Raw genomic sequence first — 17524 nt, 5'->3', positions numbered from 1 at the left:
GTCCGTAGGGTAGGCCACAGATCACTTACCTACTAGACGGTGCATGTAAATATCACAACTTACGCTCACCAAGCGTGGTAACAACCATTCAATAGGACAATAACTAGCCGATCAAAATTCGGTAAACGGACCAAATTAACACGCCTTTACCAAATTTAACCGCTTTGGATTTCCAATCTTTGATCTTCGGAGATTTAAAGTATCCTATATGATAATACAGGTTATAAGTTATAAGATATCGCCTAAAGCAGTTCTAGCGTTTTGCGTGATTGATAAACATATAGTTATAAATATTTGACACATTCATAGTCTATTTCCTCAAGGAATTCAGTCCCTATGAGAAAAAAAATCAATGTGGAAGTTACGTGCGCTACGCAGACGATGTCCCAGGCAAAGCTGCTTTATAATCAGTGGCGGATTTGCAGGCTTTGCCGCCCCTTTCTCAGCACCCATCATATTTACTACATTTTGAGTCATTTCTTGTTATCATCAGTGAATTTCTTGTCACAATTTGCCACCCCTAATATCGCCCTAGGCCCGGGCCTACTTGGCCTTAGTGCAAATCCGCCACTGTTTATAATGCGGTAACTACGGGAGGTTGTCTATACAAGCGAGCGTTTTAATACGCGCATAACGGGAGGGTTGGGATGGGCAACAAAACAACAACACGTGCAGAGGGAATGTCATTGCACCGTCTCCTTGCATTACCTATTCAGGGATTACTGGCGGCGATGTGGCGCGGCGGGCGGGGCTTTAAACGGCGAGACTTGTGCCCGTTTCGGGGGTTCTGCCGGAGAAATTACACTAGGGTTACCGGACGTTGAGATTTATCCTACGATAATGAGTTGGTGATTTAACTATTTTAACTAGGGATGTACCGACTAGTCGGGAAAGCAGACTATCCGGCCTCATTTGTAGTCGGCGATTAGTCAGCGACTAGTCGTCAAAAATGGCCGATTAATAGGCACTTTATAAGTGACAGAAAAACAGGGCAAGAAGAAATAAACAGCAAATATTAACCATAAGCTTTTCACCTATTTTACCCAAATTCCTATTTCGGGTGCTTACGAAAACTTTTTGAATCGCGAGGTCGCTTTCTTGTCCGGTTGTCGTATGAAATATAGCCTTAGGATTTTTTATTTTTCAGCATTACTAGAGTCAGATCAATAAAAGTCTGCAGCGATTTTGATAGCCCACGCGGTGCAAGTGTTGTTTACACGTCATAATTTCATAGAAGTTTGACGTTTCAAATAACACTTGTACTGAGTGGGCTATCAAAATTGCTGCAGACTTTTCTTGGTCTAATTCTATTTATAATTTGATGAATAGCGCTATTTTTAAGTGCATCTGAACCGAACTTAGACGAAACTAATGACCTGGCCGACTAGCCGACTAGTCGGCCGACTAATCGGCCATCCGAGCACCGATTAGTCGGCTAGTTGGCTAGTCGGCCAAATCATTAGTCGGTACATCACAAATTTTAACTAATCATGACGATTTAGACACCTTCATCAGTAACTGGCCGGAAAAAGCACAACAACGGGAGTTGTGGAGATCAAGGGGTGACTACTGCTTTTGCCTAGCAGTGGGACACTAAGTTAACTAATATGATCAGTTATGATGGACACGATAAAGAAGGAATGCGGCAGGAATATCAAGATTATTGATTTTTCTTTTTGTTTAACGGATACACGCAAAGTGCCTATTTAGCAGGAGATCTAAGGTCCACCACCTTGCATTTTGGAGACAAAGCAAACCGCTTGGAACACGTGTTCCTGGGGGTGATCTGAGCTGATTAAGCCCGGTTGCCAAGAGGTTCCCCCCAGCAGGTGGGCAGGGGAGGGGGGGTAAAAGTGCCTCCGGCGCGCCTCACTCTAAGCTTTATATCTGCATACATCTCGCAACTATATCAAGTTTGGTGTCTTTTTCGTGTAATTCGAGGATGAAGAATTCAGTTCTGTGACTAAATTTTCACTCACCCATACAAAAAATTCGAGAAATTCAAAATTCAAAAAAAATCTTTTAATTTTTTTTTTCGTAAATCCTCTAAAAAATTTTAACTATGAGGATTTGCTCTAGAAAAAAAATACCTGTGAATAGCCCAGTTATCCTACTATACAGAATAGTAAACTTGTCAAACATTTTTTTTCATAACTCTGTTAAAAAAAAATGTTTTGTGTCGCGCGGCGTACCTGCATTGTAAGAGCGGTATGCAGCGTTTAGGATTTTTAAGTATGTTTAGATGATTTCTGATAAGTTGTTATTCTTCTGGTTGTAGATTACATTAATAAATTACTTCTGGAAGTGATATATATACAAATATAAATTAAATATATAAATAAAGATGTTGGGAAAACTTTCGCCAACAGAGTTAAGTATTATAAATGTGATAAAATTTACATTATTATTTGCATGTCTTTTCCATATCTCGGGACCTTTGGGAGGCGTACGTGGGGACGAAGCCAACAGCGCAGAGGCCCTTTAAGGCACGTTAATCTAAAAGCAAGGGATACATGTGGTGGATACTATCCCCGAACGCACAATGTGATACATCCGGAGATGGTCCCCGCCAGGTGCAAAGACTATTACAGTGCAGCACTTTTGTGCTGCGATGGGAACTAAGGTCATGGGCTACAGATTTGAAAGTTGGATGGACTGGATAATGGGCTATGGGAGAGACTAGCGGACACCTGCCGTGACAATCAGTCTCAAAATTGTAAATGACAGGTGGTGACTCGCCAACTCATTGAGTGGGCCCCGCAATGGCCGCACGCACAGTGCGACAACAGGGCAACACTTTGGAGTGGCTGTGAGGTTGTCGAGAGGTGAGTCTGCGGTAGCCAGATCCCGGTAATCCGTTCAGCCGGCGTTATGACATTTTACACTTCCAACCTGGAGCATAGGTCCCGCTCTTGCGACTCCATTCTGGCCGGCCAATCAAGGCAAGCACAGAGGCGAGGGCCAGATGACAGGGCCCTCTGGAATAGGGGTCCGCGGTGTCGTCACTCACCGTCAGCTCGCCACAAGCTGCACCCGCGGGACATTATTATTATTATTGTGGTGTTCTGGGCCTTTGAGTGTCGCATTGACCAGCATTGATTTATTGTGACGGCCCTTTAAGTTCATTACTAATGCCCGTTGCATCCAGAAAGTTCCAGATTCTTTGGGCCGTAATGTTTTGTACCTCATAGGGTTGCACTACGTGTCGCCCTAGGTAGATACTTCTTTTTGACATTAGTAGTCCACAAGAGCAGAGAATGTGCATTGCAGTCTCCTCTGACTCCTGACAGAACCTGCATGTCGCATCTTGTTTCTTGCCAATTTGAAATATATATGTTTGTTCAACTTGCAGTGTCCAGTCAGTATCTGGTCACCGCGCAGGTTTTGTGCCTTTTGAGTCTTAAAAGCTCCTTAGCAGTTTTGCTGTTGAACCCTTTGATCAGAGCTTTCGAGTGTTCTTGTCCTTTAACGAACTTCCACCAATCGATTGCTCTCGTTTTTTCTAAGTTGCTGAGCAGAGAATATGCATCTCGTTTTGTGCTTCCACAGAAGGGTTCTGGGCCGACCAGGGGTGTGTCTGCGCCCTTTCTAGCAAGTTCGTCCGCTTCTTCGTTTCCGTTAATGTCGGAGTGCCCTGGTACCCATCTAAGTGTAACTTTGTTGGAGTAAACCAGTGCATTTAGGTTTGTTTTACAGTTCTGGACTAGTTTTGAGTTTGACTCAAGGGATTCTAGTGCCAGCGGAGCAGCCTGGCTGTCGGAGTTGATGTAGATAAGCTGGTATCTTAGGTTTCTATCCAGGTTGATCTCCGCACATTTGTTGACGGCGAAGACTTCTGCCTGGAAGATTGAGGCCAATGTGCCCATGCTGACGCTAGCTCTGAGCTTAGATCTCTCACCATAGATCCCACATCCTACATCATTGCCTTTCTTGGAAGCATCTGTATATCAGATGTGGCTTCCCTCTTCGACGTACATTTGGTTGTTGATCCATTTGTCTCTAGGAGGTATTTCTACTGTGTACAGTTTGGTGAGATGACATTCGGTGTGAGCATCATCAGTGGGCATGCTAAGGGCTCTATTCGCAAAAACCCAGGCCTTTAGATTGGTTAATGCCTGAGAGCGCCATTTTGGCCTGTTTAGCGTGCATATTCTGTAGACGCACTGCTTGGCCTCCTTTTGCACCTGCAAGTGGAGTGGTATGATGTCCAGCAGTGCATCTAGGGCCGCTCCCGGTGTCGAGGAGTAGGCGCCTGTTACTGTTAAACAAGCCGTGCGTTGCAGGCTGTTTAGAGTGTCTATTGCTGTCTTTTGGCTGGTTTTGTTACACCAGACTGCGGAGGCGTAGGTGACAATTGGCCTCACTACCGCTGTGTATAACCACATAGCAATTTGGATCTTAAGCCCCATCTTGCTCCTGCCATTCGACAGCATGACCACATGGCCATTTTCACTTTTTGTATAATGTTTCTCAGGTGAGGGTTCCAAGTTAACTTTTGGTCAAAGGTGACCCCTAGATACTTGACCTCTGCCGAGAACGGTATTATTTGTCCATTAAGTCTTGGTTTTGTGAGTTTATCGAGCTTCCGTTTCCTTGTGAATGGTTAAATGGCTATTACAGTCTTGCTCGGATTAACCCGTCGAATGCCTTGTCCCGGATACGTCACAGACAATTTGAACTTTAATTTACAATTTCAAGGTTATTAATTCAATACCAAATCTTTGACACGGGCGTTCGAGGGGTTAATGGACAAGTCATTTTCTCTACACCATTTGTATATTGTGTTTAGAGCTCCTTGCATTAGGTTGGATATTGTGTTGAGGCAAGGGCCTTTGACGATGACTACAAGGTCGTCGGCATATCCTTGTGTAGGTATCAAAGTCTTGGCCTGACATGATTGCAAGAAGTTGGTCCACTGCTAGGGTCCATAATAGTGGGGATAAAACGCCTTCTTGTAGGCACCCTTTAGTGGTATAAAATTCATGCTCTATATATAGTATTGATGGTCAGAGTAGCTACTCTGTTTGAGAGCATACTATGTACCCATCTGGTGGTTTCGTCTACTCCCTTTGATTTCATACCATTGAGTATGGTCTCTGTGGGCGTATTGTCGAAAGCACCTTCAACATCAAGGAACGCACATAGAGCGGTTTGCTTTGCCTCTAGGGTTTTCTGCACCTTGTCAACCTGGTTGAAAATTATTTCGGCGACACGGCGGTTTTTGGCGCACGGCGCGATTTGGTTTATGTTTGGGGACAGATTATAGCCCCTCAGCAACAGCCACCATGCCCTGCTGACTGGGGCTGGTCCAAACAACAAGGTTATTGGGAGCCCATATGGACAAGCCTACCTGCGGCGGCTGCTGCTTGTTTAGAGCTTATTCGTTGCCGCTGCAAAACAAAATGCGCAGGGAGGTGCAACTGCGTTAAAAAAAACCTAAAATGCACAGTCCCATGGGCATGTAATGGCAATTACGAACAATATAATATCTTATTTTAACCCGCATTTTTTTGTCAAACATCTTTATCACATCTATAATACTTAACTCTATTAGCGAAAGTTTTCCCAACATCTTTATTTATATATTTAATTTATATTTGTATATATATCACGTCCAGAAGTAATTTATTAATGTAATCTACCACCAGAAGAATAACAACTTATCAGAAATCATCTAAACATACTTAAAAATCCTAAACGTTGCATACCACTCTTACAATGCAAGTACGCCGCGCGACACAAAACATTTTTTTTAACAGAGTTATGATAAAAAAATGTTTGACAAGTTTACTATTCTGTATAGTAGGAGAACTGGGCTATTCACAGGTATTTTTTTTCTAGAGCAAATCCTCATAGTATACATTTTGTAGAGGATTTACGAAAAAAAAAATTAAAAGATTTTTATTGAATTTTGAATTTTTCGATTTTTTTGTATGGGTAAGTGAAAATTTAGTCACAGAAATGAATTCTTCATCCTCGAATTATACGAAAATGACACCAAACTTGATATAGTTGCGAGATGTATGCAGATATAAAGCTTAGAGTGAGGCGCGCCGGAGGCACTTTTGCCCCCCCTCCCCTGCCCACCTACTGGGGGGAACCTCTTGGCAACCGGGCTTAATCAGCTCAGGTCACCCCCAGGAACACCTGTTCCAAGCGGTTTGCTTTGTCTCCAAAATGCAAGGTCCCCTTAGAAAACGGGACCTTAGATCTCCTGCTAATTAGAAGCATTCCTTATGATAACCTGATAAGGATAACGAAATGAGTGGTCAGTCAGCCTCATCTTTGTCTTCGATATGTTCCATTCCATGGCAGTAAAATAATGTTAGGATTTTATTAAAGTCAGGCATTACGTCAGGACTTATAGTTTGTATCTGGTAACCCTATTGATATTGGATCCGGTGTTACAGTGACAGAGATTTCGGTAACGGGCTCTATATAGTGTTGTGTGTTGTGTCGCCTTTACTGACCGTTACGACAGTCCAATATTCAAATAAGACGATCTCTATGTAGACTAGAGCCTTTGTAAATGTACCTACGGATACACTATACACATAAAATTATATTGAAGTTACAATTTACTCAAGAGATTTCGTTACTGTTGCTATGTGAAGTTGAACGGACGAATCTAATTTATTGTTAGGCGACTCTATTATTAAAGGCTATTCAACTTTACATTCACATATATGGATAAAATTAAGACTGATGTATTTTTTAGAAAAGTTAAACTAAAAGTTAAACTCGTCGAGTATGTAATTAATATGGAACAAATGAGCTTTATAATAATTATAATGTTTTAATCATTGTACAAAAACTCATAAATAATACACTAATACCTACTTTTATTTCGTTCCATGGCAACTAACCAAGTAACCACTCTAACCAGCTGTCTTTTTATTCACAAAAGGGAAAATAAATCACAATCTTGTCTAAACGAAACCAATAAATTATGGAACGACAGCTCAATTTTACAAAACACGTCAATCTAGAATATAAATATGACAAACCATGAAACATAACTGGAACATATTAGTATCGCTTTAATCAAAGTATGTAGGTAACAAAGTCAACAGGCAGCACTCACGTTAATTTAGGTACATTGTTTACAAATATGATGTAGCCGTCAGACAATCAGACAATGGCCATGTGAATAGTGTACTGTACTTTAAAAACGCATGCATTCGGAGTAGATGTGGCATATTATAGTCTAATCTAAAAGCACACCGTAAGTTAATAATGTTCACATCTACTTGCATTAGCACAGTGTTAGAAATAATGAATGAATGAATGAAAACATTTATTTTCAGGCAACTATTGGCCCATAGATAAATACCTTAAAACTAGCATACATATTATTAAATATATCTTAAAACTAAAAACACAATTATGGCTGCGATGCAGTTCGCAACCCCGCAGTGTCATGGTGTTAAACTGTCTACACAAAAAACAGTTTAATAAAAAAGTAACGGTATTATTATTTGGAATACTACACCAAGTCATACATTAACTAATATTATATATAATGCAGTTAGTATGTTTATATGTTTACATCCGTAAATCCGTTGGAGATGCTGGGCTACACTTCGAAACCATTACGTTTCCTGTTTTCCTAAATTCGTACGACGCATAAAAATAGCTTGTTCTTATATTAAATGTTAATGTATCCAAGTACAGGGTCCTAAGGTGTATATCAAGTTATCAACTCGCTTGTTTTTTTATTAATTTAATTAAGTTTCTATTTTAATGGCAAACGTTGCTCATAAATCATAATATTCATAATCATGATTAACGCCAGTGAAAGAGTATAAACATATAATAGTCTTTCCCATCACGGAACAATGGTGTTCCGGACCTTTGGCAGGCGTGCGCGGAGCCGAAGCCAACACGTAGAGGCCCTTTTGACACTTTAATGAAATGTAAGGGGTACACCGAGCGGATGCTGCCCTTGCCCGTGTCATGGGACGCACGCAGAGGCAGCACCCGCCAGGGTGTAAGGGCTATTGAGAGTTGATGGAATCTAAAATGAACTAGGTTATTGGGTGAAAGCGATGGACTAAGAACTGAGCTATGGGGTAAAAAACCGGACGCCTGCCTAATAAAACGGTATGCAATTTTATTATTAATAGTTATTGTTATTACACCATAGCCGAACCTCGCGATACACGGCTCGTTAGATTGTAGGTAATATCACAGTAGACAAGCACGCTTTACTTGCACCTTTGCTTTGCCGATTAGTTACGCACCCATTCGCTTACAGCCGTGTACCTATTCATTTTACAATGATGTCATACTATAGTCATGTATCCGGAGAAATAAAGTCGGAGGTCGGAGATGAAGAATGAAATTTCGACTACATTTATTCCTCCCAAAAACACCCAGGTATATTATAAATAAAACGCTAGGCGATAAAATGTATTTACTATAAGAATATAGCTCGTTTATAACATGCCCTTAGGCCTTATAAATAAAGTGCAATCATTCGAACAAGGATATTGCCACTTGGCCCAAATTACCTTTTTTTTGCATCGGCGTGTACGACCATCTTGTTACACCCACTCGCATGCTTCTTTTTAGGTGTAGCTTTAATGTGCCTTATAAACTGTATGTCGCAAGTAACTCGACACACCACCACCAACTACTTACTTATAGAGGGAGAGCTAGCCACGGAAATAGGTATGCAATTTATAGAGCGACGAAATCCCTCTAGTTAGTGTGCCACACTCTAGAGCTCTGAGTTTGATGTAGTATAATAGCTAATTATGTATTTAATTCGAATATAACACTGCCAGGCGTTTTAATTGGGGGAAAACTAGTGCCAGGTGACGTACAAGGCGCGGAAAAAAGTGCCAAAGTTGTCTCATTTATAGAGGTCTGGGCCTTTACTTTTTCATTAGAGTGGACCTTCAAAATCGTGTGTGCAAAAATACAGGCGCAAATATTCAGTCGATCACCCCGCCAGGCGACGACAAAGAGCAACTGGCCTCGCGCCGCCCGGGCCGCCCGCGTCGACCGCGCTGCCGTGTCACGCCCAACGCTCCGCAACTTGAGTTCTTTAGATGTGTTACGGATAACCAGTCTAAATCATCTTTAAAATTGTTGACAAATTTGAATTAGTATGGGTTCGATAAAACCGGCCAAGTGCGATTTGTAATAGAGTCCCGTTTTCAAATCAGCCCAACCCCACCCAAGTAACGAAACACGATACAATTTGACACAGTAAATGAGATGACTTGGCACTTTTTCGCGCATCTTGGACATGGCATTACTTTTCCCCCAAACAAAACGCCTGGCATTGTTATATTTGAATTAAATATATAATTAGCTATAATATCACACCAAACACAGAGTTCTGTAACTTGCACACCTTCAATTGATTTTACAACCCCTTTGTTGCCCAACCACTGTCACACCCACCGCTGAACAGCTGCCAGGCGCCCGGATTAATAAATAATGATAGTATGGCATACTAACTAGAGGGATTTCGTTGCTCTATAAATTGCATACCTATTTCCGTGGCTAGCTCTTAGACCATTACTGCCCCCGGCAGTTACCAGTAGGTACCATTCTTATGCTACTCCCGACTGTAATAGCAGTTACCAACTTAGCACAAGCAAGCTAGCAGGGTATACACTGTACACTTGTACAGTTCTACAGAATCTTCGAAATTTGTATAAAATTTTAGATTTGGCGTTAACCTTTTCGACGCCGTGTCAAACACAAAAGCTGTCATTCGGACGCTACGTCACCGAAGTGTCAAAACTGAAATTGAACTTTATGCACATGCACGTAGGTTTATGTTGCTCTGTGGTCTGTGACCGATTAATCGGTCTTTGGCGTTGAACCTGCGGTGCGGATATATCGGTCATTGGCGTCCAAAAGGTTAAAGAATAAAGTTAAGGATCTCATTAGTCGCCTTGCCAGTGGCCAGTAAGTTAACAGTGAGTGCGTTTGCAAGCGCACGTGTCACTCTGGTCGTGACCTCACCGGTTCAACGACACCCGTCACAGTCGCAGTCACAGCGATGCGTCAGCTCAGCTCCATATTACAAGTGCTTAGAGACGCTCAGGTGAGCCAGTACAGTAGGTATATGCACTGTCAGATTGATTTTGATTTCAATATCAGTTCTCATGCCTCGAATTTCTAAAAATAGTTACATTCGTAGTCCCAGAATTTTAAAAAATGTATGTGCAATGCGAGTTTCGTTCAATACTCGTATCGATTTCCAACTCTAAAGCTCCGTCTGTGACGAGCTTAATGAACTTATCCGCTTGTAGTTCAAATACATGTCGTCAACAAGTAAAAGGTAATAAAACTGTATTAGGAGTGGTACGTGTTGATGCGTTTTAACATTGTTCCAAACGAATGTCTGATTCATAAGCGTCGGAGACTGAATCTAAATTGGATCTGCAAAAACGTCCTTCATTAGAGCTGGCGCGTCAGACATAAAGGTTCATTGTGATGCCATTGGATTCAGGTAATTAGAAAGGAGAGTTGACTATGAATTTTTTAAATGCTGGGACGCTACTCGCTTTACCGTTTGTGCCCTAAACTTCGAGTTGTGTCTCCTTTGTAGGTACAGCCTGTACAGGTAAACAAAAGATATGCAAAACTTAACAAAATGTGGACAAATTAATTGCCGGCAGGTCTGGTATCATACTCGTACAAGTTACATAATGTACGGTCGGTGGCCCAACTTAAGTACCCACGTCGCCATACTAATTGTACAGAAAAGTGGATGCTTATGTTATGGAACCGACTGGGTACATGAGAATGCGGCCATGTTATTGCAAGTGACATAAGTTACCGACTGACCGGTCTATTGGAGTAGCAAACCAGAGTGCAGATAAGCTGATAAAGGCCAAACGTTATAGGAGAGCCCCAAACAGAGTCGGACTCGCGTTCCAAGGGTTCCGTACTTACCCAATTTTAAACAATGTATTTTTTATGTAGAACGTGACGTGAATGAAATGTCTTAAAAAAACCCGTACCGTAAGGGTCTGATCAAAAACTAAGTAATTAAGACCGATTCACGCTTGACTGCACATTTGTAATAGGTTTTCCTGTCATCTAAAGTATTTTTTCAAATCCGGTAAAGAACTATTTTATGTATTTTTCAAAATTTTAGACCCAGTAGTTTCTGAGATAAAGGGGGGGGGGGGGGGAGTCGGGTGGTCGGTAGTAGGATCACGCAGCAGACAGACGCAGTGATCCTATAAGGGTTCCGTTTTTTCGTTTTGAGGTACGGAACCCTAAAATCGAGGTATTAAAGGTAGTAAACCTACCCAAGGTTGCTGGCAAAAGTTTGATGAAATTAAACAAGGATTGAGGACAAGAGCGTAAAATTGGGGATTGAGAATGGCTTACGACTTTATTGGACTAATAACAGAACAGAATTGAAATCTCCTTATTGTTAACATTAGCAAGACATTCGCTACATAAGACACAAGATTTTTGCAGCTAGCATTACCTTATCATAGAATAGAATAGAATAGTTTTTAGGGTTCCGTACCCAAAGGGTAAAACGGGACCCTATTACTAAGACTTCGCTGTCCGTCCGTCCGTCCGTCCGTCCGTCCGTCCGTCTGTCACCAGGCTGTATCTCACGAACCGTGATAGCTAGACAGTTGAAATTTTCACAGATGATGTATTTCTGTTGCCGCTATAACAACAAATACTAAAAACAGAATAAAATAAAGATTTAAATGGGGCTCCCATACAACAAACGTGATTTTTGACCAAAGTTAAGCAACGTCGGGAGTGGTCAGTACTTGGATGGGTGACCGTTTTTTTTTTTGCTTTTTTTTGTTTTTTTTTTTATATGGTACGGAACCCTTCGTGCGCGAGTCCGACTCGCACTTGCCCGATTTTTTATTCGTAAACACACAGACAACAGACATACATTGAAAAAACATAGTGAAAAATAAAGTGTCACGAAATGGTCCCATCTCAGCATGTTGCTGGCGACTTCCAGCGCTGATCTTCCGATTAGACCATCAAGTGAGAAATAATCACGGAAGGTAACAGACAAAAAAATAAGTAAAGAAACATAAAAATAAACCGAAAAATAGATTACACACATTTTACACAGCTAATACAAAAAAGAGATGAATTAAGTACACGGATTAACCGATCGAACTTGTACCATCCGGTCGGGTCACATCGTGGCGCGGCATTAGGCGCGCATAACTAGCGCCAGCGGTAGCTACACGAAATTAAATTCGATGACAGATTTGACAAACAATAAAGTGAGTGAATCTAATGTAATATTATGTAAAATCTCAATCAGTTTTAACTTTTTAGTCATGAAAACAATGTTACAAAGTTGGCTAAAATACATAAACAAAAACAACACCAAAGTTAAACAAATATAAACATAATGAAATGACACAGATAAAAAGGATGGCGTGTCGGGAATGGTGTCGACTCCTATGCGGAAGGAACAAGAACATTGTGGTAAGTAACAAAATTTACAATACAATACAACAATAGCAAGAGTCTTGACTACAGGCAGCTGGTTTCTAATCTGCAGGTTTCCTGGTTAAGCTGGTGATTGAGCATATACTGTTTGAGCTTTGTTTTAAAACTATATATACTTTGCAGGTTTCTCACTGGGGGCGGAATGTTGTTCCAACAGCGTTTACGTGCTATGCTATCATAGTTTACGTGCTAACTATACTAGCGCATCTAAACACCTTGTCTAGTATAAAACCAAAAGAAACAAACGGCGGATTTACGCAATGCCCAAGAACAATAGAATTGCAATACTAACACAATTAGCCGCCTGTCCTTAATAATCATTACAATTACTTTATTGTATTTCCATAATTATCAATTAAACCTACATATTAATTGCTGGTAGCTAAGCTAGGTAGTTAGCTTTAGTTATTTCGAAACGGCTAAAAAAAAAACAGGAAGTTTCTAGCAAACCCTATATTCAACTACAATTACGAACCTCAACCCAAGATGAACAAGAACGGAACGCATAATGAGTCTTTTGTGTTGTGAATTAAGTAGCCATAATTCAAAACATCGCGCATCATAAAATCAACACGCTACTTCATCAACTACTACCGAAACAATAAGCTGCAAGGTATATTACATTACAAGGTGTATTACAAAACGCAAACGAGAAACGTAACTCTGTAAAATCACAATAAGTATAAGTTACCTAGGTACATTGAGTTAATATAAATGTTGTGCCCTTGTGCCGACCTGTTATATCAATATCATGACAACATGTATAATTTTACGTCCTGGATAACTTTATATATTAAATTATTACTACTTTAAACTAATGTGACCGATCAGTTTGCGCGAGTTTCGCATGCCTACTAGTAAATACAGGTAGCTTTTCCGCATCGCCGACTCTAGCGATCTTTTGTCCGACATTATTATCAACGGTGTCACTCCCCAGTCAGTTGGTCATTCCTCTCTTGTTTACGAACGAATGACAAAGTCCGGTGCCTTCAGCCTAGTTTCCACCCCTAACTGGGGTAGGAATAAATCAAAATCACCTGGCGATATCCACTCGCGACTGTCGCTACGCATTAAGGCGACGCCGCCGCGTCCTGTATTTTTGACAGTGTTACCCTTGTCAAAGTCTCGATTATCAGTAAAGGGGATTTTGTGAACAGTAAAAAAGGTCATGACTCGAACGGGTCACGTTCTTTCAGATAATGGAAGGGACGTAGTTCCCGTTTCTACGTAGATTTGTGCTAAAAAAAAAATGGTTGCCGTTACCCTTAGGTTAGAGGCAATTGGCGTTATGATAGTCTAGTTTCCTTTCCTCTCATTAAAATAAAAACCTATTTGAGTGCCGGAATGAGATGGATGGTTGACGATTCTTGCATTATCGAGTTCGAAACTTTCGAAAAATGTTATTATTAGTAGCGAGAGCGACGAGCAGAATTTATATGGCAAATTGAGACCGAGAATTTCGGGCGTCTTAATTAAATGTTTTACATAACAATTTTTTCCTCAATATATCTCACAAATTGCCGTTATTTACACGCGTCCTATTTAATAAGATATCTGTAGAAAGCAGGAGGAAGTTGACGGACCTAATTTTTATAAACACCACCACTCTGATAAGAACTATTTTGCAATTTAAATGAACTAGAATACAATATATTGAAATGTAGTCCGTGTTGCCATTGCCAGTTCCGACATAGCCCTCCCACTCAATCTCGTCACCAATGCAGATTTGCGCCAATAACGAAATACCGTTAACTAATCTAGCCCACTTCCCATTGCGAACTGCAGCGTCGGGAATGCAGTGCTAAAAGTCTAGATAGCTCGCTGACAGATGGAGGCGTAGCCCAAAAAGGATGCAAATAGATTTCAAAGTGGGCATTTCCTCCGCACTGCTCGTTAACGTATTGCTAGTGACCCTTTCAACATTAACTCTGGAAATAAAACGACGTATGAGTGAAGAAGAATGAGTGTGCATAGTTTCTTTCCGTTTGAAACGTAGCGTAGTCTTAGTTCCTAGTTCGCATTTGTCGATTGTATCTGAGAGGATGTACTGTACCTTTTTGGAGATATCTGCGAATCTTTGACCGAGCGACTCGGAGGTAAATGAGAGGATTACTGTTCCCCGGTTTGATCGACGATAACTACCTATTCTACGTTTCTGGACCGTTTGCTTGTTCTTACCGGCATTCATGTTTGGTATACATATATAGCCAAAATATAGATATTTTACTTTTTTGGGGATTCATATAAATATCCGAAATATAAAATGAGCAAACTTAACACGTGAAGTCTAATTTGTAGAAAAATAGATATTTTGGCTTGTGTTTGAACAACTTTATGAATCCACAAGTTAACTACTCACCACCGTCGACTGCAATAGTTGGCATTAGGGAATGATAACGCAGCTATGTGTACTGAGATTATAGTGCAGTTGTAGGTAGATTTATTTTCACTCTCTTGTATCAAACAAGCGTGCCATTTTGCTTATATTTTAACGACTTAACACATTCCTACAACTATCGGACTGATGAATGGCGTCGAGTACGTTTCAGTTATCTGACTTTCGTAAGTATAATCCATGCAACTAGTCAGAGAAAATAGTCCCAAAACTTACCGATCGCTACCACCCATTTAGACTGACCAGTATATATAACACAGACTACACATGGTTATTACACTTATTACGAATCAAAGGATCCCAGGATACGAGCAGAAAACTGTATGAATAAGTATTTGCAAAACTAGGCTAGGATAACGGTACAATACAGCGGATAATGGCAAGTCATAGACAGATAAATGATGTGTAGTCTTCAACGCATACCTACAGACCCGGCTAATTAAAAACGTCGTATGTTCAGTATATACAATAGCATATAAGTCTCTCATACCGACCTGGCGAGCAATAAGTGGGGTAATACTGGTTCCTATAGTGTGGGTATGATTCAGAATTTTCGTAACTGGTTTTTGCGCCGTATACTCGAACGTCGCCGCACTGGGAGATGAAAGTAGACCAAAACGGAGTGTTTACGTTTATGTCACTAAACTATTAACCTGCCTAGTATCTTTGCCGAATACCGAGGGCCAAATTTTTGAAATTGGGGAAAGTCGGATTTGGCAAGGTTAACAGCAGAGTAGAGCGTTGGAGATTAACAGTTATTTGTTTTACAAGGGGGCAAAGTTGTTGTTTAACCGCTCGTGCTACTATTGATACCCGAGCAAGCAAAGGATTTCAAAATTGAAGAATGGAATCTTGAGCGTTGCGACGGTTTCAAAGTACAAGGGTTAAACAAAATTTGCCCCCGAGTGAAACACAAAATTTTTCACCACACCAACCCGAAGCAAATATTAAATGTAAAATATCTTAAATATCAAACAAAATCAAATCCAAATGAATGTTATTAACTATTTATCATCCAAATACATCATTTAAAAGTCAATTCTACCAGCAAACATAAGAAAACAACTCAAAATTTGCATTTGATTACTTCGCCTCACATGTGAATAAAATGCAACTTTGCTATCAGTTTTTGAAGTGCAGCAGCAGTAAGCCTTTCCAAGCTGGTGTGGTGAAAAAACAATGGATGCTAGAGATAATTTATAAACATTAAAGATTCAATAACAAGTGCTACAAGTAGGTATGTAACCTGTAATAATAAACGTAGGTTACAAACGTCTTTCTGGTTTGACCCATTGGTTGACTGATAGAGAATGCCTTAAGCCAGGGGTCTCCAAACTTTTTTACCTGAGGGCCATATTGCGCCTCAGACTCTTTCGCTGCTTAGGGCTGAACCCCTGGAGCCTGGCTCCCGCGGGCCGGAAGCTTTGGGTGTCTGCGGGCCGGATTGGAACGCGTCGTGGGCCGGATTTGGCCCGCGGGCCGGGGTTTGGAAAGCCCTGCCTTAAGCAATTAAGTCCGTCATTTGTACCCTCATGTATTGTGCAATAAAGATTAAAATAAATAAATAAACCAAAAGGGCTTATTGTTTGATTGATTTTAACATATTAAGTTATACTAAGCATTATTAAATAGATAGTAATGGCCTAATATGTCGTAACGTAACACACCTTTGTTACCGTCAAAACAAGGATGGGTTGCGATATAGGTATTTTGACACTTTGTTAGTCACTTTTTATTTGATGCTGACTATACTTATTTCCTAATTTAGCCTCCTAAGTCCTGATGACCCTTTAAAAGGACAAAATTCAAATTTTGAACTATAATGGAATTAAAGAAGATTCCAAATTCAAAACTGCAAAAATGACTCTGGGACTTTGGAGGACATATGTATCCAACATAGGCCAGCTGAAATCAATAAAAACAGTGATTTCTATCTTTAGGCTATAGCCGGCTAGAGCACAAGATGGCCACCACTTTCTACCAAAAACAAGAAGCTAGTTGGTAGTGACTGCCTATGAAGCTGATGGTCCTAGGATCAAATCCCGGAATAGGGTTGTTGACTGCTTAGTCGTGGTGTAGGTAATACTTCACTACTACATCATTATTACTGTTAGATCTCATTACGGGGGTGACTTCCTGACTGCATGACAAAACCCCTTAAAAAAAAGATTAAAAAAAAACTGCTTAGTCAAATGAAAAAAGAAAATCTTTTTTCAAACTGTCAAAACAACGAATTTATTTGTGTGATGTGAAGGAAGTTTATTCCTGAGTTCAGTATTTATCTATATAATACCTAATCTATGATATATATTTGTTCTAATTTGTTAAAAGGTTCCACTTTTCCGAGTTATGGGCAGTATTACAGCAGTGTAGTAGTTAGCTCCTATACACTTAATGTTAGCAATTGGTGTGATTGGCAGTGGGAGATCAGATAAATAAGATGTCTAGCTAGTCTTCTCTTGTCTGATTATCAGTACTGCTTTTTAGGAGATTGTTTGAAATTCCGGAACTTATAATTATGGAAACCTATTAATTTTATTGTTTTACATTTCTCTAATCAACCGTTATGTTATCAAGTTGCCCAAGTATTTAATGTGTTCATATTTTTATTTTCCTGTTAAAATTGAAGTTAACAGGAAAATACTAACAGGA

The 17524-nt window shown here is 40.3% G+C and overlaps 1 protein-coding gene across 1 annotated transcript in view; it reads right to left on the bottom strand.

Annotated features, from left to right (window-relative positions):
- The window catches only part of LOC134792220 (disintegrin and metalloproteinase domain-containing protein 10), an 89989-nt gene that overhangs the window by 70949 nt on the left and 1516 nt on the right, over positions 1-17524 (bottom strand). The gene's annotated exons all lie outside the window — the stretch shown is intronic.

The sequence above is a fragment of the Cydia splendana genome, chromosome 7 (genome assembly GCF_910591565.1).
Source record: "Cydia splendana chromosome 7, ilCydSple1.2, whole genome shotgun sequence".
Classification (NCBI taxonomy): domain Eukaryota; kingdom Metazoa; phylum Arthropoda; class Insecta; order Lepidoptera; family Tortricidae; genus Cydia; species Cydia splendana.
The sequence above is the reverse complement of the archived record's forward strand: the minus strand, read 5'-3'. Positions and strand labels throughout refer to the sequence as shown.